The 24,191-nt window shown below is 39.5% G+C and overlaps 1 non-coding gene across 1 annotated transcript; it reads left to right on the plus strand.

The window, feature by feature from the left end:
• The first annotated feature begins 3,231 nt into the window (after positions 1-3,231).
• On the plus strand, positions 3,232-3,338 carry LOC149029063 (small nucleolar RNA R71). The gene has a single exon (XR_016171318.1). It is a non-coding gene; the product is annotated as a small nucleolar RNA R71 (small nucleolar RNA).
• Positions 3,339-24,191: the final 20,853 nt, after the last annotated feature.

The raw sequence follows: 24,191 nt of genomic DNA on the forward strand, positions 1-24,191 counted from the left end.
ATATCTTTCAAGTACACTTCTCCTTTAAGCAAAACCACTCATAAAGTAAGGGGACCAAGGACTAAGGTTTTGAAGTATTTTTGACCAAACAATTTTACCAAGGCATTGATGACACTTGTATTTATTTCTCTCTTTTTTTTTTTTTCTTCTTTTGAGTAGTGAACTCTACAGTACTCCACTACGGTTGGCTGGAATGACACGGTGGAGCAGACACCAGAAACCCAAGTTACTTTGTAGCTTTGCTTTGCATATGCCCACATAGACAGTGATGCGAGAGTTCTTTTCAATAATCTCATTCCTAAGAGTTTCGATCAAGTCACCTCGATTCCTGAGTCGAAGTGCCCTGTCTAGTTCCAAGGAATTCAACTTTTACTTTCTACTCTTCTTTTTTTTTTTTTTTTTTTTTTTTTGTCATGCCATACACAAAATTGATCTCAACTTCTAGCCAAAGAAACAAGGACCCACAAAACTCATAAATGGTTCAATGCCTTAAGTTAAGGGCCTTTTATTTTTCTAAGGAAAGTCTCATCTCAACATATATACAAGTTACCTTCCTCTCAACAGGGATTTTATGTGTTCATGATGGGTACCAAAATCACTCTCATTTCACACATCATAGCAATTGAAAGAATATGTATACTAATCAAAAGTCAAAGTTAAAATCTACAATGAACCTATACCCCCCCCCCCCCACACTTAAGTAATGCAATGTCTTCAATGCATGCATGCTAAACAAGGAAGACAAGTGAGGGGTATACCTTTTAGTCAAGATGTGCTTATCATGGGAAGCTTTAGTCTTATCTTCAATATCAATGTATGATGGGGAAGGCTCTCCAAATAAGAAAAACCGTGAATCGAAAAATCATCTCTAAAGATCTCAAGAAAAACATTCACAATGTTAAAGAAAATTCTCATCATACGTTGAGGTTCTCTAGAAGGTTTTGCATCTTTCATAAGATGAATATAATGTTGTTCAATGGAAGAGCTTAGACCTTTGACATTAGTGATAGACCAACTCAATGCTTCTCTATTATCATTCAGTAGTGTAATCATCAACTCTTCTGCTTCGTCAGAAGTTAAATCAGAGACAACAATGACAGGAAGAGAATAATCTTGTCCCAAGAAAGCATATTGCACGTTAGAAGGCAACTCTTTCAATTCTAGCTTGGGGGGTTCAATTATTGAGGGCTTGGGAATTGGAATGGAGATGGATAGGGGTTTAATAGGCTCTAAAGGTGTGTGAAAATTTAAGACTTCAGAAAAGAAAGTTTCACTATCATCATCCAACATATCCATACATTCTTGAAATTCAGAATCAAAATCAATCTCAAAGTTGGTAATCACATCATTAGGAAAATCAAAAGATTCATCAAGCATATTGATCTCTTCTTTTATTTGTGGTTGTTTCCCTATCCTGAACATATTAAACTCTACAGTTTGATTTCCAAAAGATAATCGTAAGAGGCCATTTCGACAATTGATTAATGCATTACTGGTAGCCAAAAATGGTCTTCCTAGAATTATTGGGATTTCATCTTTGATTGAAAAAGGTTTAGTATCAAGCACAATGAAATCAACTGGAAATATAAATTCTCCCACTTTCAGTAAAACATCTTCAACCATCCCTTTAGGAATCTTAACTGACCTATCTGCCAACTGAAGAGTAGTTCTAGTTGCTTTCAATTCTCCCAATCCTAGTTGCTTATAAACATGGTAAGGCAAAAGATTCACACTTGCACCTAGATCAAGTAAAGCATGTTCAATGTGTGTATTGCCTATGACACAAGCTATGGTGGGGTTCCCTGGATCCTTATACTTGGCTGCTATAGGTTGAGTAATTATGGAACTAATGTTACCTACCAAGAATGCCTTTTTGGGAATTCTAGTGATTCTTTTATGAGTGCATAAATCTTTCAACACTTTTGCATAGGCGGGGATCTGGGATATGGCATCCAAAAGAGGGATATTCACTTCTATCTTTTTGAAGACATCAAAAATTTTCTTCATAGTTGCAGTCTTCTTCTTATTAACTAGACGACTAGGATAAGGGGCTTTAGGAACATAAGGACTCTCATTTGAAATTTGCTCTTTTCTCATAGTTTCTGATAGTGGTTCACCAAACTTAGGTACTGCTAAAGCAACTGGCTCATCCTCAACTTCTATGGGTTTCTCAGACAAACTCTCATTAGGAGATACTTGAACATTCTCCTCATCACAGTGGTCACTAATCTCGCTCTTTTCATTAATATGTGACTCACCTGTTAAATACCCTTTCCCACTTCTCAATGCAGACACAGAATTAATTGAAGCTAAAGAAGAATGGGAGGATTCAACTTGGTTGACTTGATTTTGTGGTCTTTGTTGAATCTGAATCCTAGGATTTAACTCAGGTTGGCTAGGCTTTTACCTTTTTCTCGCTCAGATAAAGCACTTGCAAGAGTAGAAATTTGTTTTTCCGTATTATGCATAGAAGTCATGAAGGTGCTGGAAAGTACTTCCATATTCTTCTCTAAGGAAGAGAGATGAGAAAACTCTGGATTGTTACCTCTGTTGAAACCAGGTGATGATTGATTTTGTGCAATGTGAGGCATATGAGGCACAATAGGTGGATTGATAGGTCTAGCTAAATTGGCATTCTGAAAATTTGGGGCTCGAGGGAACTAGACATTTGGATAATGAGAAAATTGGGCATTTTGCTTTTGAGGGGCACCAAATTGATTTTGTGTGGAATAATTGCTTAATCCATTTTGGTTTTGCCCTTGAGACCATGAAAAGTTAGGATGAGTCTTCCACCCAGGATTGTACGTGTTCCTGTACAGGTTTGGAAACATCGCACTGACATTCTCATGTTGGCCTCCAGAATAGCTAGGACATTCCTCAATTACATGTGTAAGAGACTGACACCATGCACACATAGCAATAGATTTGTCAATAAAATGTGTTTGACTTGGTGGTGCAGCTTTAACTACCAAAGTCTCTAACTTTTTCAAAATGTTATCTATTTGTACTTCCTTATGAACTTGGCTATCAACAAAATATCCTCTACTAGTCCTTTCAGACTCTTGGGTTGACTCCCATTCTCTAGTTCTATCAGCTAGGTCTAAAAGAAAATTCCAAGCTTCGGAATCATCAGTGAATGATGTAAATCCTATGGGGCACATTGATTCCAAAAGTTGCTTTGTTTGGTAATCGATACCCTCATAAATTATTTGGCATAAATGCCATAATTCTATACCATGGTGAGGGCATTCTTGGAGAAGGCTTTGAAACCTCTCCATTACCTTAGCAAAAGACTCATTGGTTTTCTGACGAAATTGAAGAATATCATTTCTTATTTTGTTCGTCTTAGAGAAAGGAAAGAATTTCTTCAAGAATAGGACAGTAAATTGTTCGCATGTGATAATGCTATCCCTAGGTAAGCTATAAAGCCGAACAAATATGCATCTTGATCAGGTAGCCCATGAAATTGGGGTAACATAGATAGATAATGAGATTTGAGCTCAAAATTATTACCCCTCACTTCAGGTAAACGTATACAAGAAGGTTGTGCATATCGGGTAGGATAAAATCTATCCCTAAGACTCTTAGGTGGAGGTGGTGGAGGTAGACCTTCCATGGTCAAGGTAAACACTCGGACAATTCTATTTGTAGAATCATGAGTCCAGACACACATGCACTAACCACTTAATGCAATTAATGGCTCTTATGAAAGAATGAGATTTTTTTTTTAATAAAAAAAAAAAGTATTAAAGAATAAAAGAAAAAAAAATAACAAAAACGAAGGGAAAGTAATGAATTTCCCACTACAAAGATTGAAACAATGATTCCAAAGCTGTAAGGTTGCCGTATAGCTGAGCGCTGTATAGGTTTGACAGCAAGGGAATCCGTATAGTCTTCGGAGCCACCTACAATCGAATCCTGGGGATTCTACAGTAGAGTGGGGACTGCTATACGTTTTTGTTTCTACTCAAGTTAAGAGTAATATATTTGAATTTTATTTTTTTATTTTTAAATCACTTTGATTTACCTAAGAATGAGAAAAACAAAGTGGACTAATACCTCCCCGGCAACGGCGCCAAAAACTTGTCTGTGAAATTTAAAAGTAACCGCAAGCGCACGGTATCGTGTAGCTAACGGGTCGATCTCAGGGAGATATGCCACTTAGAATTGAACTTCTTAATAGTAATGCGAAAGTGGAATGATTCAATTTTTGTTAACTAGTTAACTAAACTAAACGATCCTAATCTATATGTCTAATGCAATCGAATTGAAACGAAAAATAAATTAGACACAATCAATGCATAAATAAAAGACAGGAAAAAAATGCGAACAATAACAAAGCAATAAACAAAGAAATAAACAAAGCAATAAAAGGAAAAGGAAATAGCTAAAATGCAGATGCAACACCACCCGTCACCAGAAGCAGAGGCACGACTGTAGGCTTGCTCCGGTTATGTGGTCCAAGATAATGAATGAATAGGCAGAAAGTAAATAACAAAGCAATAAAAAGAAAAGGAAATAGCTAAAATGCAGATGCAACACCACCCGTCACCAGAAGCAGAGGCACGACTGTAGGCTTGCTCCTGTTATGTGGTCCGAGATGATGAATGAATAGGCAGAAAGTAAATAACAAAGCAATAAACAAAAAAGCAATAAACAAAGCAATTAAAGGAAAAGGAAGCCTTAACCAAAGAGAGGCACGACTGTAGGCATCTCTGATCAAGGATCCAGGGGAAGGGAGAACAATAAATAATGCTGAAAGTAAATCCTAAATTAAGAATATGGAGGGGTAGATAGAAGCGGGAATGGAGGGAGGAGAGAAGATTAATAAAAAAAAATTACTTACTTGCGAATTGAACAAATGATTCAAATCTCAACCAACCCTAACAACCAGATCTAGATCTAGAATGATCTAAATCTGCAATTGCTAGACCCAGAGAAAAACGAATCTAAAAACTTGAAACTTGAACTTGAATTGCATTACATAAAAATTAAATCTAAACATTGAATCTAGAAATTTAAAATCTCACAACTGCAAGCAAAGAAAACTAGAGAAATCCTAAATAAACTGAAGAGAGAAGAAATAATGCTTCTACTAAGCTCTAAGACACGTTCTCCTTTGATGGAGTATGCTCTCCTTTTATAGAGTTTACATGAGATATGAAGCACGGCTGAATTTGAATAAAACTCAGGGTTTCTATCTAACTCAACCAATTAGGGTTTTGACGTAGTAATCGCGCTGACTTAGAGAGATCAGATGCATAATTCCACAGTTGGATTTGAGGTTTAAGTAGTCGTGAAGCTCTCCTCCAAAAATCAGCACGATCGGACATCGGATGACTGTTCGATGAAGGGTTTGATCGAAACTGGACAAAGGCATTCAAAAACGGGATTTTTCCTCTTTTTCTTTTTGAATATAATTCTTTTTCCTCTTTTTCTTTCTTTAATTAAATCCAAGATAAGAGATAAGATATTGAGGTATGCAAGGACTCTTTTCCATTTGGACTCTCTCAATAATATCTCTGTAGATTTGATTTAAAATCTCAGCCGTAGATCAAATTTGCCTTCTTTATCTCTTCAATATTTCGGAATTGGCCCATAATCACACATCTCTAGCCCATCATGCTCCAGATCAGGCCCATTTTCGCATTTGAGAATTTGAATGGACTTCTTGACGTGTAAAATAAAATGATTCAAGCCCAAAACTCCAAATATTTGCTTAAATCTTGAAAAGTCCTAAAATCTGCAAAAACAACATAAAACCCAAGGTAACTCCACTCTAAGTGTATAAAATGCATGCTTTATGCCCTAAGATTTCACACATAAATGTGCTCATCACATAGTTCCCAAGAGGCAAGGCAGTTAGGTGAACTTTGATCGAAGGTCGCAACCCTTTGAAGAATTTCTTCGCTTTGGCAACATCGGAGCCTAAAGAATCAGGAGCGAAGAAAAAGAGCTCTTCAAACTTCGCTGGTATTTCCAGCACAGAATGGGAACCTTGTACTAATGCCATGAACTCTGCTTCCTTGGCATCTTTCACTGACTCAGGGAAATAGTTTCTACAGAACACTTCTTTAAACAACTCCCAAGAAATCACACCAGCATGGAGGTTTTCGAGAATAGGCCTGGTGGAGGTCCACCATGCATCAGCCTCATGCTGAAGCTTCTGCTCTACAAACAACACCTTCTGAATATCCAAACACTGCAGGTGTCTGAATGATGCCTTCTCTAGTTCTCTCAACCATCTATTAGGAAAGAGGGCATCCTTGGTCACGCCAGTAAAAGATGGTACTTGAAGCTTAAGAAAACTCTCCATCAGCTTGGTATGCGGGATCTCGGTGGACCTCTCCACATACGGAGCTGCACGGCCAGTGTATCTTGAACCACTTGCTCGGTTCTCTTCTCGCAAGGCCATAAATCCGGTCATCATTTGATTGAATTGTGCTGCCTGTTGCTGCATCATGTTGGTCATAACGCTAGCAATGTCTCTGAAGCTTCCGATTTCAGGGGCATCGGGAACTCCATTAGGGGCGGGGTTCTCTCTTTGTTCTTGCTGGCCCGGGACCCCAGCAGGCACATCATCGACTTCGGAATTATCGGAATCAATCAAACGGTTTCTTAGAAGCACCATTCAGCAAAAGAATCAAGGATTACAACATCGAAAAATTAAACTCGTCAATAATCACTTGATCAAAAGATTAGGATGCCCAAATCATGCTTAAAATCATTAACATAGTAGGTTTACAATCCAACATTGGTAAAAATCCAGTCACAAAACAAAATTCCACAAAAAGCCCAAAAGCAGAAATTTTTCCTTTATTGGTCGATACTTTGGGTCGATGGTATCGACCAATAGTATCGAGCTATAGTATCGAGCAAAACATAATCTGCGCGAAAACAGAATATATGGCCCACTCGTTTCATTTCAAAACATTTCAACTTCGTTTTTGGCTCTAGGGAAAAGTTTCTCTTAAGGTTTCTAAGGGTTTTAGGACTGATTCAAGGCTTCTAAAACATCATATTAGCTACATTGATCATCACACAAGTAAGTCTTCCATTCTCCTTCTCTTTTCTTGCATTTTCAAATACCATGATATGATTTTTCTTCAAAAATGCAAAATGCTTGTTGCTAATGGTTAGAATCATGTCTAGGGATGTTTAGAAACATGTTCCCATTACTTTACAAACAAAACCAAGCATAGAACACAAGATTTCACAAACTTTGGTTCCAAAATCACTATTCATTTCAAAATTTTCCAACTATGCAAACACTTGTCCCATTTTTAAACCAAAATGAATTTTGACATGAAACCAAGTCCCACATGACTAATTTACCATGGGGAAGGTGTTCCCACACTCGGTTCGCCGAAAATTCAATTTTTGAAAAATCACAAGTCTAGCCCAAAGAGGGATTTTTCTTCTTCCTTCTTGCTGAATTTTCTCTTCTACGGGTCCAAAATGGTAGATTTTCACCAAACAAACCATCCCAACATGTTTATCCAAGTCTTATGCACATTCTAGTATGTTCGAATCGCAGTTTCGCAAAAATTCAAAATTTTCAAAAAATTTACGAAAATGCCCTTCATCTAACAATTGCACACAGGGACTAATCAAAATGAAATCTCTTTCTTGTCTCAATAGATTCATCATGCCCAGAGGAGAACGGAGGGCTGACAGAGGTTGAGGGCACGCTCCATGGCAGGAGGTTACCGAGGAGGACCTCTTCATATCACCTCAAGCAGAGTTCCTGTATGAGCGCTACATACCGATCGAGTACGAGCGGTTGGTAGTCTTGGACGAGCTAGAGACCTTCCGCATCAGGAAGAGATTAGAGACGATGGGCTGGCTACCTTTGTACACCACGCCATTTTCGGTCTATCCAGAGCTCATCAGGTACTTCTACAGTAACCTAACCTACCGATTCGAGGATGACCCGCGAGACGGTCCTCGGGTTGTCATCTACTCCATGGTCAGAGGCATCGAGATCACATTCACCACCAATGAGCTAGCTACGATCTTGGGGGTGCCGTCTATACCGGATTTCCATTGGTGGATTCCCCCTTGCACGGACATCTTAGAGGCTCTTCTTCCATACGAGACACACGAGGTATGCATGACTCTGTGGGATGATGAGGACTGCTATATGCCCAGGAGCAGCACTTTTATGCGGCCATCGGCTCGAGTTATTGCTCGCTTCGTCGTGCAAAACATCCTTCCGAAGGCAGGGCATCACAGCAGTGTGACGATTATGGAGGCATTAGTCATCTATAGCATTTACACTGGAGTGCAGATAGACTTGGCTCACATCATGGAGCATGTCATGATAGACCGAGTTGAGTCCCCCGGGGTCAGGAACTTAGCTTTTGGTCGAGTCTTGACGCGCATCTTCCAGTATTTCCAGGTGGACTTAGAGGACACACTGATGATTCCTGATATAGAGATAGGTGAGGACCTCTGTGCATGGTCGATCAAGAAGATGGAGCTTCGTGATGCAGTTAGATCAGATGATGAGGCCGACATCGCTGGGGGTGCTGAGGATGATGCCCCAGAGGGTGGGGATGATGATGAAGATGATGACGACGGAGATGAGCATGGAGACGATGTTGATCAGGGTCATGAGGAGATTCCTACTCCACGATTATTCGAGGTTGGGGGTTCACCTCACCAGACTTCTGAGACTCCAGGTGCGGCTTCTCATCAGTCTTCGATTCATTCTATACTCGAGAGGATCGAGGCTGGACAGGAGGCTTTAGAGGCTGGACAGGGGAGGATAGAGTCATACATGCGCACTCTAGGTGAGAGGTTTGCACGATTCGAGGATGAGTTCAGATCGAGGAGAGATTAGACAGATCGTCGGAGCAAATCACCTAGATAGATAGCACTAGGAATTTCCTTTTTATGCTTTTCAGATGTACTTTCTCTCAGACTTGTAAAAATTTCTTATGTGATTAATGAGATCTGGTTGTTTTGCTTATATTATTGTGTCTTATTCCATAATCAGTTAAGTTTCATTTATTTGGTTACTAATCACGGTTATCTATTATTCATCTCTAAGAGTACTTGAATTACCTTTTGATCTGTAACTCGGAATGTTCCATCATCGCTTCTGTGGTTAGGGTCTTACTGAACTGTGGGCTTAGATACCACTCTGTCACATCCACCTAGCCGGTATCCTATCTGGCATACCCGGGATGTGATCCACAGCCCCAAAGATCCATAGTCCAGGGACCACACCATCCACATTGACGATAAGACAATCATGAACAATCAATGTTAAGCTAACCAATTGATAATAATAGAATTTAGAAGTGATATACCAAAGATAATCAGAGTGCGGAAATAAATATCTTATCAGATATAATTAAGAAGGCAGTGGGCGGAATCCACCCCTTCAACCAAGTGGAAAGTGAGGTCAAAAATAGTTAATTACAAGTCTCAAGTTATAAGGATAAATTGAAAATTATTACAATTCCTCCAAGTTTAACAGGCACAAAAGAAAGGGGGTGGGCAGCTACGCATAAGTCTCCTCCACAATAAATAAGTTTTCTTCAAAAGTGAAGACCATAGAGATCCAACATGGCTGCTCCCACAATAGCCAAGGGCTAACCCTGATACGCCGAAGTATCTTCTTCGGTACCGTCACCAAAGTCTTCATGGTAGCTAGACTCCAGATAGTAGTATGGGGTATCCGGGTCCCCCTCGGAGAACATACCATCAAAATAATCACCTGTAGAGTAGTCTAATAAAACATTGCAACAGGAAAAGGAATGAGCTCAAAAGAACTCAGCAAGGTAGTTAGTCCACAACACATAATCCACATGATAATCATAAAATGATGCAGATGATATGAGACATATGATGTAATATTATTCTAACCCTTAAGTATGCTGGTCATCTATGGTAGACATGCTTTAAGCCGTAGCACCATACTTCATTAGGTAGTCTCAGTCACTCATCACCGGGGGGAATTGGGTCATGCATCCCTCTCGGACAAATCCATGGTTGGGGTTTAGGTCACCACTCTCTCACCTCACCATTTGGTCTAAGTATTGGCGCATGTCAAGGTATAGCCTAGCCCAATGCAAGTCATCTACTTAATCATATCATGTCAGTTACAGATACGTCCATTCCTCCCCTCTCGGGATCCTTTCCGGTATCCTTCACACTAGAGTCACGGATATTACTCACCGGACTCATCAACCCTATTGGTCATCCACAAATAGTAGACGGGAAGCTCTCACGTCCCCTCACGGATCATTTCACCGGTCTTGAGAGCCCGTGAGCCCAAGTCTAGCCATTTGCAACCCTACCAATAAATGGCCCCTTTCGGGTATCTGCAATGCAATTTATGTCCTCTCACGGAGTGGTTACCGGTCTTGAGCGCCCACAAATCCACACTACTACCACGGGTCGTTCGGTCTCAATGCCCTTGCGAATTGGGTCTAATATGATAGGGACATCCTAGCCAAACACCACTAGACAAGTCCTATGTATATCATCCAATAACCCGGGAAAGCGTCGATGGACATCTTCGGAGAACATCCCATACTATTCCCTCCGATGCCCAAGGACAGAAGCACCAGTAGGGTACTCCTCAATCCCAAGTTATACTTAAGCGATCACATGCCCAAGTCCATCATATCAATTCACAAGATACAACATCATAGTAAACATTCTATTCATAACATTGGCATAATTCATCATATATTGAAATTGATAGACATAATAAGGCATTGTAATAAAACAAATGTAAACACAATGCTACTGTTATAAGACATATGTACCAAGTCTAAAATGGTAAGGACATGAGATAGAGACTGTGTTCACTATGTGAGGAATATCAAGTCAAAATCACACATCCTAAGTAATTGTAGCGATAACTATCCTTACCTTGAGTTGGAGAAGAAGATTGTCCAAGATCACAAGCAAGTGGCCCAATTAGTCTCAAAACCCTAAACAAACATATATAAAGGATTAGAGAAGAAATCAGAACAATCAGAGATTGAACGAATCAAAACTAGGCAAAAGTTGCTGACAAGCAACTCGTTGGTCGATAGATTGGGTCGATGGTATCGACCAACAAGTATCGACCCAAAGAGTCTCGTGCAGCAAGCTGGATTTTCGGTTTTTGGCCCAAAGTTGGTCTTTCGTGTCTCGAATCGATACGAAACTTGGGGAACAATCTAAACACACTATAAAGACCCTAATTATCAAAGAATTAACATCATCCAATGGTTAAATTATAAATTCCCAATTTGGCATATCAAGTTCAAGAGTTGGAAATCATGGCATTGGTTATTACTTAATACAAATTGGGGGAAAACATAGTGGATTAGGTAGGGAACAACTTAAGAGCAATATTGAAGTCATATGCAAGGTATAGATTAGGTTAATCATAGGCTTCATCTCAGTTTTGGTAAATAAAGTAAGTTGGTAAGCAACAAATCATGGAAATGCATAGTTAATGTTCAAGAGGTAAGTAAATCATAGCAAGATTGGGTAGAACATCAATGCATGAGGTATAGAAGACTCATGGCAAGGTGTTTGCAAGGTTGCAGCACCTTGGCCATGGTCCAAACAGTAAAAATGAAAATAAAGATGAGTGAGAAAGAGACTAGGAGAGAGAGTCATACCTTGAGAGTAGAGTAAGAGAGTAGAAGTGAGTGGTTGGCAATGATTAGTGGGGAAGATGCTTCACCATTACCAAGGAGGAGTTCTTGGGAGTCTCATCCACGTTCTCAGGTGCCTCAATGATTAGAATAAAGTTCAAAACACGAGGATGGAATAAATAGAGTAGGGAATATTCCACAGAATCTTTAAATCCAGATTCAGTAACACTGTTGGTCGATACATTGGGTCGATGGTATCGACCAAACCATATTTCTGCAGAATTTTTCAGAATAGTTCAGCAACTTTAGGTGTGGACTTGGAGGGCTATACAAGGTCAAATTGCATGGGGTTTTCTCCTATAGTTCACTCAAGAAGTCTAGTTTCGGGGAATACCTTCAGATTTTGCACAGGAGTCCGTTTGATATCTCAATTGTCTCACTCTTCATCAGTGCGCAGATTCTAACTTAACATTGATAATGTGCTCAAGGAAGGAGCAACATCATCAATGTCCATAGAATGGAGTTTCGACACCACGTCATCAACTAGTAGGGTCCACAAGTCCCTTCTACCACCACTTCGGGTCTTCGGACCTACAAACATAACAATTTCCGGGTCGGGTCAAGGTTAGGTAAAAGCTGGATTTTACACGGATACTTTCTCTATGGCACCAACCAACTCGGTTCCGTATCCTTCACACTAGAGTCAGCGTATCCTATGGCACCAACCAACTCGGACTATGGACTCATCAACCCTATTGGTCATCCACAAATGGTAAACGGGAAGCTCTCACGTCCTCTCACGGGTTGGTTACCGGTCTTTAGCGCCCGTGAGCCCAAGTCTATCCATTTGCAACTTTACCAATAAATGGCCCCTTACGGGTATCCGCAGTATGGTGTAAGTCCTCTCACAGAGTTGTTACCGGTCTTGAGCGCCCATCAACCATACTCTACCATGGGTAGTTCGGTCTCAATACCCTTCCGATTCGGGTTTAATAAAACAAGGATAATCCTAGCCATACACCTAGACAATCCTATGTATGTCATCCAATAACCCGGGAAAGTGTCAATGGACACCTTCGGAGAATATCTCATACTATTCCCTCCGATGCCCAAGGACAGAAGCGTCAATAGGACACTCCCCAATCCCAAGTTATACCTAGGCAATCACATACCCAAGTCCATCATATCTCATACATTTGATACATCATCATGATAAAAGTTTAATCATAACATCAAACTAATCCGTCATATGTACAAGTACAAGAATGATAACTCATTATAACAAGAGAGTATGAAATCGCATTACTACAATTCTAAAACATGTATAGCAGTCCTATAATATTCAAAAGCAATTAAGAGACTATGTTCACTAAGTATAAACACCAAAACATAAGTTCATAGCCTATGTGTTTATGGAGATAACCATCCTTACCTTAATCGAGTCGAAAACTAATCCCAAAGATCACCAAGAATAGTCCGAAAAATCAATCTTGGTACCCTAGACAACATACAAGTAACATCAGAGAAGAAAACAGTCGAATTGGAGGTCAAACTAATCAATTCGGCCAAGTATAGGGATGTTATAATATCTTGCCATGGGCAGAAATGAAGACTTGATCCGAAACTGACCTTCCGATGCTCCAATCGACACGAAATTTTGAGGGCATGATTATAACAATATGAGGATACTACACACTAAATTTCATGACGATCCACGGTCCAATTATAAATCCCCAAATCGAAGCCCTATGTTCTATATGATAAATATCAAGAATCGAATTGGAATTGATTGAAATTGTAAAGAATGATGGGAATCAATCAAGTGAATGTTAAGAATCAAGTTAGAATCATGAATTCATAGTAATCTAGACCTAACATGCATTTACATATCAGTTTTGAATCAAGAATAGGTTGAAATGAAAGGAATCAAAGCAATGAAATGTAAGCAATCCTAATGGGAGCATAACATAGCAAGAGTGGGGTGATAATCATGGAATTGAAAGAGGGAAACTCATGGTTAAGTGTTTGCAAGGTTGCAGCACTTCAACCATGGTCTTAGGATCATAAATTGATAGAATAATGAATAGATTAGAAGAAGAATAAGAGGAATCATACCTTGAGTTGATGATTGAGGTGTAAAATTAATGATTGGAGTCAAGGATCTTCACAAACACCAAGGAGAGCCCAAGAGAGTGTCATTTTTCGTTCTCTGGAGTGCCAATGATCAGGGTAGATCCTCATTCACAAGTTTCAAAAAGGTAGGGTCAAAATGGTAAAGATTTTTGTGATTTTCAAATTCCATTACTGCTGGTCGACTGGCTGGTTGACTGGCCAGTCAACCAAGACATGAACAGAAACTTCGGACAGGGATTCGGAAGGCTATACTAGGTCAAATTGAGTGGGGTTTTCTCCTACAAGTCAATCAAGAAGTCTAGTTTTCAGAAATACTTTTGGATTGAGTACGGGAGTTCATTAGGTGCTTCAACTAATTCAATCTTCTTTGATGTGCAAGCAGAATTGGCCAGACATAGTTCAGCAACTTCGGACAGGGATTCGGAAGGCTATACAAGGTCAAATTGAGTGGGGTTTTCTTCTACAAGTCCATCAAGAAGTCTAGTTTTGGGAAATACCTTTGAATTGAGCATGGGATTTTATTAGGTCCACCAACTAAGCTCACCTTCTTTAGGCTGCAGATTCAAAACTAACACTGACAATGCTCTCAAGTGAGGGGCATCATCGACAATGTCTAAGGGCTTGGGCTCCAACACCAAATCATTAATCAAAAGGGTCAACAAGTCTCTATTTCCCCCACTTCAGGTCAAACACCATGTCTTCCATAATTAGGGCCCACAAGGACAACTTCCATCATTTCGGGACATGGATCTACACTAAGGGAAAGATCGGACATGATTTCCTAAGGCTCTCAAGGTAATAACACTGAAATCAAGGTCCAACTTCAGGGTCAAACATCAAACAAGCCTTTCTTCACCCAAAACAAATAGGGTGCCCCGGGCTAGGTTTGGGCTGGATTTCACACCTTGTTTCTTTGGCTAGAAGTTGAGATCAATTTTGTGTATGACATGACAAAAGAAAAGAAAGAAAGAAAGAAAAAAAAAAAAGAGTAGAAAGTCAAAGTTGAATTCCTTAGAACTAGACAAGGCACTCCGACTCAGGAATTGAGGTGACTTAATCGAAACTCTTAAGAATGAGATTATTGAAAGGAACTCTCGCATCACTGTCTATGTGGGCATATGCAAAGCAAAGTGATGAGCAAATTTATGTGTGAAATCTTAGGGCATAAAGCATGCATTTTATACACTTAGAGTGGAGTTACCTTGGGTTTTATGTTGTTTTTGCAGATTTTAGGACTTTTTCAAGATTTAAGCAAATATTTGGAGTTTTGGGCTTGAATCATGCTATTTTACACGTCAAGAAGTCCATTCAAATTCTCAAATGCGAAAATGGCCTTGATCTGGACCATGATGGGCTAGAGATGTGTGATTATGGGCCAACTCCGAAATATTGAAGAGATAAAGAAGGCAAATTTGATCTACGGCTGAGATTATAAATTATCAATCAAATATACAGAGATATTATTGAGAGAGTCCACATGGAGAAAAGAGTCCTTGCATACTTCAATATCTTATTTTCTATTTGGGATTTGATTAAAGAAAGAAAAAGAGGAAAAATAATTATATTCAGGTAAGGATGAAGCAAAAATCCCGTTTTTGAAATGTCTTTGTCCAGTTTCGATCAAGCCCTTCATCGAACGGTCATCCGATGTCCGATCATGCTAATTTTTTGAGGAGAGCTTGACGACTACTTAAACCTCAAATCCAACGGTGTAATTATGCATCTGATCTCTCTAAGTTAGCGCGATTAGTACGTCAAAACCCTAATTGGCTGAGTCAGATAGGAACCCTGAGTTTTATTCAACATTCAGTTATGCCTCATATCTCATATAAACTCTATAAAAGGATAGCATACTCCATCAAAGGAGAAGGTGTTCTAGAGCTTATTAGAAGCATTCTTTCTTCTCTCTTCAGTTTATTTAGGCTTTCTCTAGTTTTCTTTGCTTGCATTTGTGAGATTTAAATTTCTAGATTGAATGTTTATGTTTAATTTTTTTATGTAATGCAATTCAAGTTCAAGTTTCAAGTTTCAAGTTTTTAGATTCGTTTTTCTCTGGGTCTAGCAATTGCAGATTTAGATCATTCTAGATCTAGATCTGTTTGTTAGGGTTGGTTGAGATTCGAATCGTTTGTTCAATTCACAAGTAAGTAACCTTCTTTATTAATCTTCTCTCCTCCCTCCATTCCCGCTTCTATCTACCCCTTCATATTCTTAATTTAGGATGTACTTTCAGCATTTACTTATTGTTCTTTCATCCCCTGGATCCTTGATCAGAGATGCCTACAGTCGTGCCTCTCTTTGGTTAAGGCTTCCTTTTTACTTTCTGCAATTTACTTTCTGTTATCTACTTTCTGCAATTTACTTTCAGCATTTATTTATTGTTGTCCCTTCCCATGGATCATTGATCAGAGATGCCTACAGTCGTGCCTCTCTTTGGATTAGGCTTCCTTTTTCCTTTTATTGCTTTGTTATTTACTTTCTACACTGTTTTTTTCCCTTTAATATCCAATCCCCCGATCGGTGGACTGTAAGCTACGGCAAAGGGTCCATGGTCAAAGTCATTATTATTATACTCCCCTTCCCTCGATCCAAAGCTGACACTCAGATCACTTCCCTTTCCTTTTTATTTTTATTGTTCGCATTTTTTTCCTATCTTTTATTTATGCATTGATTGTGTTTAACTTATTTTGCGTTTCAATTCGATTGCATTAGATGTATAGATTAGGATCGTTTAGTTTAGTTAATTACTTAACAAAAATTGAATCATTCCACTCTCGCATTACTATTAAGAAGTTGAATTATAAGTGGCATATCTCCTTGAGATCGACCCGTTAGCTACACGATACCGTGCGCTTGCGGTTACTTTTAAATTTCACAGACACTGACCCTCTTACCAAACCAATAGCCAAGGATGTTTTTATTTCTCATATAAAATCCTTGGGCTTGCGTAGATTGTGGCTTACTTCTGTACCGGAACTTTCTTATTATTGGGTAATATGAGTTCATTCTAGCATTCATTTATTTTTCACTTTATGTGTGATTGTGTTCTTCAAGCATAAAATGAGATATGTCAATAGGCAAGAGAATGGCTCACTCACATGAGCGTTCGCCTCTGGCACCCTGGAGGCGAGCAGAGATGAGACGGATTGTGAATGACTTTGTGTAGGTCAATTCATAATCACGATATCGCCTTGATTTGAAATCGAGACGAGTTTCTCTATTGTGAAGAGAATCGACATGAATGTTCCCATTATTATGTTGCCTATAGGAGCCAGTGCGAGTACTTTATGTATCACTAGGGTGGCGAAAATAAAGAAACTCGGGTTAGGCGCAAGAGGTTGCGATTAGACTAAGACCTGTATGGTGTTGAGAGGGGCATACATCCTATTGAGTATAGAATGCTCCACCAAAGCACGTATATCATACTATGTGTGTTTAGCGATCATTGGAAATGGGAGGATGGATCCCTGCTGTGAAACCCAACCCTAACCTAACCCTGACCTTCACCAGGAAACCCGGTTGTTTTTACGTCTGAAGACTCGGAGTAAAGGAAGAAGCCAACTATGGGCCATCTCAGTAGAAGACATGGTGTTTAACTCTGAACCCATTGATGTTGATGATGGAGTTTCATACTTGGAAGTCTGTGCAGATTTGGAAAGGAAGCTGCAGCTTGATGAAGATGAGATTAGTTGAAGGACTTGGAGTATTATCTGACTTGGTTCGAAGGCATTTCTACACACTAGGTATGTCACTTGTTGTGTGTGCAAAAGCCCATGAGGTTTGGACTTGAGTTGGGCCTCCATTTCCCTATTTTGGCTTTGTTGACCTGATTGGTCAACTCATTGGTCGCCTGGGCCAGTCGACCAACTGTGTGTTAAATCCGAGAAAATCCAATTTTAGAGTTTTTCACTCTCTATTTAAACCTTCTTCGAGTTTCTTAGTTATGGTTGCCTCCTAAACACTTTGTGAACGTGGGAAGACCTTTCCAAAACTCTTTCCGGTGATTTCGAAGATTCCTCTGCAGATCTGAAGCCTCTCATCTCTGATCTATCAATTCAAGGTTAGTATCTCTTCTGAATTCTAAATTATTCTTTCTTCGATCTTGTTCTTGATTGAGATCAGGAAGAAGATGCTGCATTCTTGCAACCATCTATTCCATGATCTCATTCTATTCTTTGAGATCCATGATCATCGTCATGATCTTAACCCTAACCCGAAACTTTTCTTGAAACTCTGACCCTTGTTTGATCTTTTTGGAAACCTTTGGTAACCTCCCATGTGAGGATAACCACATGAGTTATATTTATGTTAATCTAAACTCCCTTTCAATGATTTTCTTGTTAGCAATTATTTCCTTTTCATCTTGTAACCCTAGCCTTTTCATGAGAGCCATAAGATTGAAACCCTAACTTCTTGCTTCAAATCAAGAACCCATCTCTTGGCCTTGACTTGATGATTTTACCTTCCCATATAGTTCTAATACGTTCTCGGAAGTTCCCCTTCGAATTTCGAATCAATCCGACTACTAACGAAGAAGTTATGACCGATCTAGTTTTTGCAATTCCGTACTGACTCGGTTGGTCGACTGCTTGGTCGACTGGGTCAGTAGACCAAGCATCGACCAATGATGTCAGCAGCTTCATTTTTCGCTCTGTTTGATTCGTTTGCTCTCTGATCTTTTAGGTATCTTTCCTAATGTTGTATCTATGATTGTTAGGGGTTTATTTGCTAAGTTTGGAGTTGCTCTCTTTGATCTTTGGATTATCTTCGGCGATAATCAAGGTAAGGACAGTTATTTCATAATAAAATAGATCGCATACTCTCTGGTTTCTACTTTAAGAAACTCTGAGTTTATTTACTGTTCTTGTATTTTATACTTCTGATGTACTACTGTAAGTACAATAGCACTTTACTTATGTTTTCTTTTTCATTATTCAAGCTTATATGAATTGCTTATTACTATATTGTTTGATGATTAGATCATGCTTTTATATTCTCTTTTATATGATGAGTTGTTGATTGTGTATGTCATGACTGATCTGAGAATGTGTTTGATTAAATATGGTTTGGGATTGGGAAGTGTCCTTTTGACACATCTGTCCTTGGACATTATCGAAAATAGTATGGGATGTTTCCGGGGTTGCCCATTGACGCTTTCCCGAATCATTGGGTGTCATACCTAGGATTGTCTAGTAGTGTTTGGCTAGGATGTCCCCATCATATCAGACCCGATTCGGAAGGGAATTGAGACCGAACGACCTGTGGCAGCAGTGGGGATTCACGGGTGTGAAACCCGGCCCTAACCTTGACCCGGATACTCTTTGATTGTAGGTCCGAAGACCCGAAGTAGAAGTGAAAGTCAACTATGGGCCATATTAGTAGTAGACATAGTGTTCGACTCTGAACCTATGGAGATTGAAGATGATGCCCCATACTTGAAGACAGTGTTGGATATAGAGAAGAGACTGCAGCTTGATGAGGAAAAGATTAGTTAATGACCTTAGAGCTTGGTGGGATATGATTTAAAGCCATTTTTCCAGGCTAAGTAAGTTATAGAATATGTGTTTAAAGTTTCGTTTGATTCTGAGTAGTGGAAGACCCTCAAATCCCTGTCTTTGGCTTTGCTGTCAACCTGGGTCGACTGCTTGGGTCGACTGGGCCATGCTACCCAGCCAATCGACCCAAAGTTTCTGAACTCGAGCAGAATCTTCTGTTTTGAGTATCTTGCTATATATACCCCATGACTTCGTGATTTTAATATCCCTAGCCTCCCAAACACTTAGAGAACGAAGGGAAACCATCTCCAAGCCTCCAAGAGTGAAGAAGAAGACCTAATCTTGCAATCTTGCAAATTCTCTCTCTTGTTCATCAATCAAAGGTTAGTATTCAATCTTTTGTATTCTTGATTCATTCTTTCCATGATCACTCTCATCTTTGAACTGAGATTATGATGAAGATGCTGCAACCTTGTAGTCATATCTTTACAATCTCTTTTCATTCTCTTATGCCATGATCATCTCATTCATTCTTTACATGATTTTTATGATTTCTTCTTAAACTATGATCATATTCTTATTTTGATTTATTCTAGCATTGTAGATGCTTCTCTATGATTATTCATACCTCTGATCTACTGTGTTCTTGTACTAGAATGAGATCTAGTCATCTCTAGTTCATCTCTTTAATTCATAGCATGTTTTCAATGAAAACCATGATTTTTACCAAAATAGAAACTATGATTTCAAATTAGTAAGTAATGGTTCTAATGGTTGTTTGATGTCTAAATTATGACTTTTAGTCTTAGACTACTATGTGAGACATTCTCTCCAAGTTTCATCGCATTCCGGATTGTGTAGCATAGGTTTCGGATCAAGATTTTATTCTTGAATTCGGATTTGCTCTTGGGCAGACTGCCTGGGTTGACTGGCTCAATCAACCCAGCCAATCAACCCGCAAGAATAGAATTTGATTTCTTCGTCCGATTCAACTCTATTGATGCTTATTCTTTTAGGACTACTTCCTAATGATTGTGTGATGCTCTAGGGTTTTTTGCTAACTTTGGATTCATCCTCTTGTCCGTCTGGAATATACTCGAATCTATTTAAGGTAAGGAAAGTTGTTACCATATTAACATAGATTGCATATATTTAGTTTTTAATTTGGAAATTACTTAGATTTTCTACTGTAATGTTAGTTTTTATTATGATATGAATGCTGCAAGTACATTAAGATCTTATTTCCTTATTTACTTTATGTACTTGATCATGTATGAATACTTATTCATGAATGTTGTTGATTTATTTAATCTTATCTTATTATACTCTTTCATATGATGAGATATCTGTCGTGGATGATATGACTGAATTATGATGTGATTGTTTAGGCATGATTTGGGATTGGGGAATGTCCTTTTGACATTTCTGTCCTTGGACCTCATTGGGAGTAGTATGAGATATTTCTAATGTTGCCCTTTAATGCTTTCCTGGATTATTGGTTGTCATACCTAGGACTTGTCTAGCAGTGTCTGGCTAGGTTATACGTGTAATATCCAGCCCTATTCTAACCTTGACCCTGACCCGGATCCACTGTTGTATTCAAGTCCGAAGACCCGAAGCGGTGGAAGAAGAGATTTATGGACCATTCTGATTGATGATCATGATTCGGAGACCGAGCCCATGGACATTGACAATGATACCCCTTGCTTAAATGCATTGTCAGTGTTTAAGAAAAGTCTGCGCATCGGAGAAGATTAATATGGTTGATGTATCAAATGATCTCCTGTGCACAATCCAAAAGTATTCCCCGAAACTAGACTTCTTGATTGAATTGTGGAAGAAAACCTCACTCAATTTGACCTTGTATAGCCTTTCAAATCCCTACTTGAAGTTGCTGTTCTAAACCTGAGTTTTCTGCTGGAAATATTTTGGTCGATACCATCGACCAAGGACCATCGACCAAAATATCCCAGTCTTCCAAGTTAATGATTCCATGGAATATTCCTTTTCTATTTAATATAACCTCGAGCCTTGAGCCTTTTGCAATCATTTTCTCACCTGAGAACGTGGGGAGAGCTTCCCAAAGCAGCTCCTTGGTTAGTGTGAAGGGTACCTCATCAAAGACACTTAGTTTATCATTGATTCTTGTCTTCATCTTCCACACTAAGGTATGACTCCTCATTCCACTCTCTACCCTATCATTTTCTACTCTTTTCTGTTGTCACCTTGCTGATGAGACATTGGGAATGGTGCTGCAACCTTGCAACCACCACTCCAAGTGCCTACTCATGTTCAATCCATGATTTCCTTAGCTATTCATTGATGCTATGCTTCTATCTCATGCTTAGCATATGTATTCCATGATTTACCTATTAACATCATGCCATTTGATATCAAACTGAGCTATAGAGTGTATTATGTTCATGTTTAACATTGCCATATGATTCCAATCGAATTTCTATTAGTTCCTCTAACTATTGCATGCTATTCCTCATCAATGCAATCAATTCCAACTCATGCCATGATGTTTATCACTTGAGCTTGATAGCTCAAATTGGGGCTTTTTAATTAGACCATTGGATTGGATTAATTCCTTGATTTATAGTGTCCTACTACTGTTGTTAAGTATGCCTCCAAGTTTCAGATTGATCCGAACACCGGAAGACTCATTTCGGACCAAAATCCCCAAAATCCACTATTCTGTCCCGAAGACAATTTTGGTCGATCCTTTTGGTCGATACCATCGACCAAAACCATCGACCAAAGTTGTTGCTGACAGCAACCTTGGTCAATTTTGACCCAAATGACATCCGATTTTCCCGACTTCTTTTCTAACTTATTATTGATATTTGTTTAGGGCCTTAACAATTCTATTGGACTATTCTTGGTATTCTCAATTCATCATCAATTCATCCAAGGTAAGGATGGTTATATCCATAAACATATAAGTCATCAAATATTGAACTGTGCTTTATTTAAAGAATGAAATCCCTTAATTTCCTTTCAATCATTTTGAGACTGTTACATATGTGTTAGAACAGTAGCATTTAAATCTTTATACTCTTGTTGTGTTACTTTATCATTTTGATTTGCTTATGTTTATACTGATTCGTTTCAATATCATGATTTGATTACTATTATGAATATGCATTGGATGCATGAGAAATGATGAGATTGGATGTGTGATTGCTTACGTATGACTTGGGATTTGGGGGTGTCCTACTGACACTTCTGTCCTTGGGCATCGGAGGGAATAGTATGGGATGTTCTCCGATGGTGCCTATCGACACTCTCCCGAGTTATTGGATGACATACATAGGATTGTCTAGTTGTGTGGCTAGGTTCATCCTTGTCGTGTCAGACCTGAATCGGAAGGGCATTGAGACCGAACAACCCGTGGTAGTGTATGGTTGGATGGGCGCTCTAGGCCGGTAGCCAATCCGGTAGGGGACATAAACCATGCTACGGATACTTGAAAGGGGCCATTTATTGGTAGAGTTGCATATGGATAAACTTGGGCTCACGGGCGCTCAAGACAGGTATCCAATCCGTGAGAGGACGTGAGAGCTTCCCATTTACTATATATGGATGACCAATAGGGTTGATGAGTCCGAAATCCGGGATTTCGCTGACTCTAGTGTCAAGGATACCAGAAAGGATCGTCGGGGGCAAGGAATGGACGTATCTGAATCTGACTTGACCGACTGAGTTGATGACTTGCATTGGGCTAGGCTTTACTGTGACATGCGCCAGTACTTGACCAAATGGTGATGTGAGAGAGTGGTGACCGATCCCCTTACCACGGCTTTTTGATGACTTTACCGATCTTCCCCGGGCATTCCCAAGATATGGAAATGGGAGAGTGACTGACTACCCAGAGAAGTACGGTGCTATGACTTAAAGCATGTCTACCCTAGAGACTAGCATTCATAGAGTTAGGCTCATATCTGCATCATATGTTCCATATCGCATTGCATTATTATATGTTCTGAATGTGTATGATTTCTAATTATGGAATAACTTCCTTGCTGAGTTCTTCGAACTCATTCCTTTTTGTGCAAATGTTTTAGATTACATTCCAGGTACCGAAGATTACGATGGCACCTCCTATGAGGTGGACTACGATTCCACATACTACCCTCCGGGTAGTGGCGTCGGTGAGGATCCGTATATTGGAGTCGAGGAAGATTACTATCCGCACCAGGGTTAGCCCCACAGTTGTGCGGGAGCGGCAGCGTTGGGTTTACTTCATCCGTACTGTTGAGGAGCTACCATTAGTATAGAAGAAACCCTAGCATAGTGCCCCATTCCCCTGGTGTATTTGTGGAACCTTGGATCTTGTAATTAACTTGTTTTTGGATTATTCTGGTGACACTTGGATATGTAACTAACTTGATTTACTTCTTTTCCGCTGCTCTGAGAGGGTGGCTACCACACCTTCTCACCCTTTATGATTTTGATCACACTCTATTATTATCTATATTCCGCACTCTGATTTAGTTAATCTTATCTTATTCATGATACTTAGTATTAACTGTTTTTACCCTTGATTATTACTGTTCATGATTGTGTTACCGTGTATGTGGGAGGCATGGACCTCAGATCATTGATCCTTGGACTGTGGATCACATCCCGGGTATTCCAAATGGGGTACCTGCTGAGTGGATGTGACAATACCCCTGTTATATCAGACCCGATTCGGAAGGGTATTGAGACCGAACGACCCGTGGTAGCAATGGGGATTCATGGGTGCTCAAGACCGGTGAGTTATATCCGTGAGGGGACATGAATCACATTGTGGGGACCATTTATGGGTAGAGTTGCATATGGATAGACTTGGGCTCATGGGCGTTCAAGACCGGTAACCAACCCGTGACAGGACATGAGAGCTTCCCGTTTACTATATGTGGATGACCTATAGGGTTGATGAGTCCGTATTTGAGAGAGTCGGATA

Source organism: Hakea prostrata, chromosome 1 (assembly GCF_041222555.1).
Source record: "Hakea prostrata isolate BN-2017 chromosome 1, UWA_Hpros_2, whole genome shotgun sequence".
NCBI lineage: Eukaryota > Viridiplantae > Streptophyta > Magnoliopsida > Proteales > Proteaceae > Hakea > Hakea prostrata.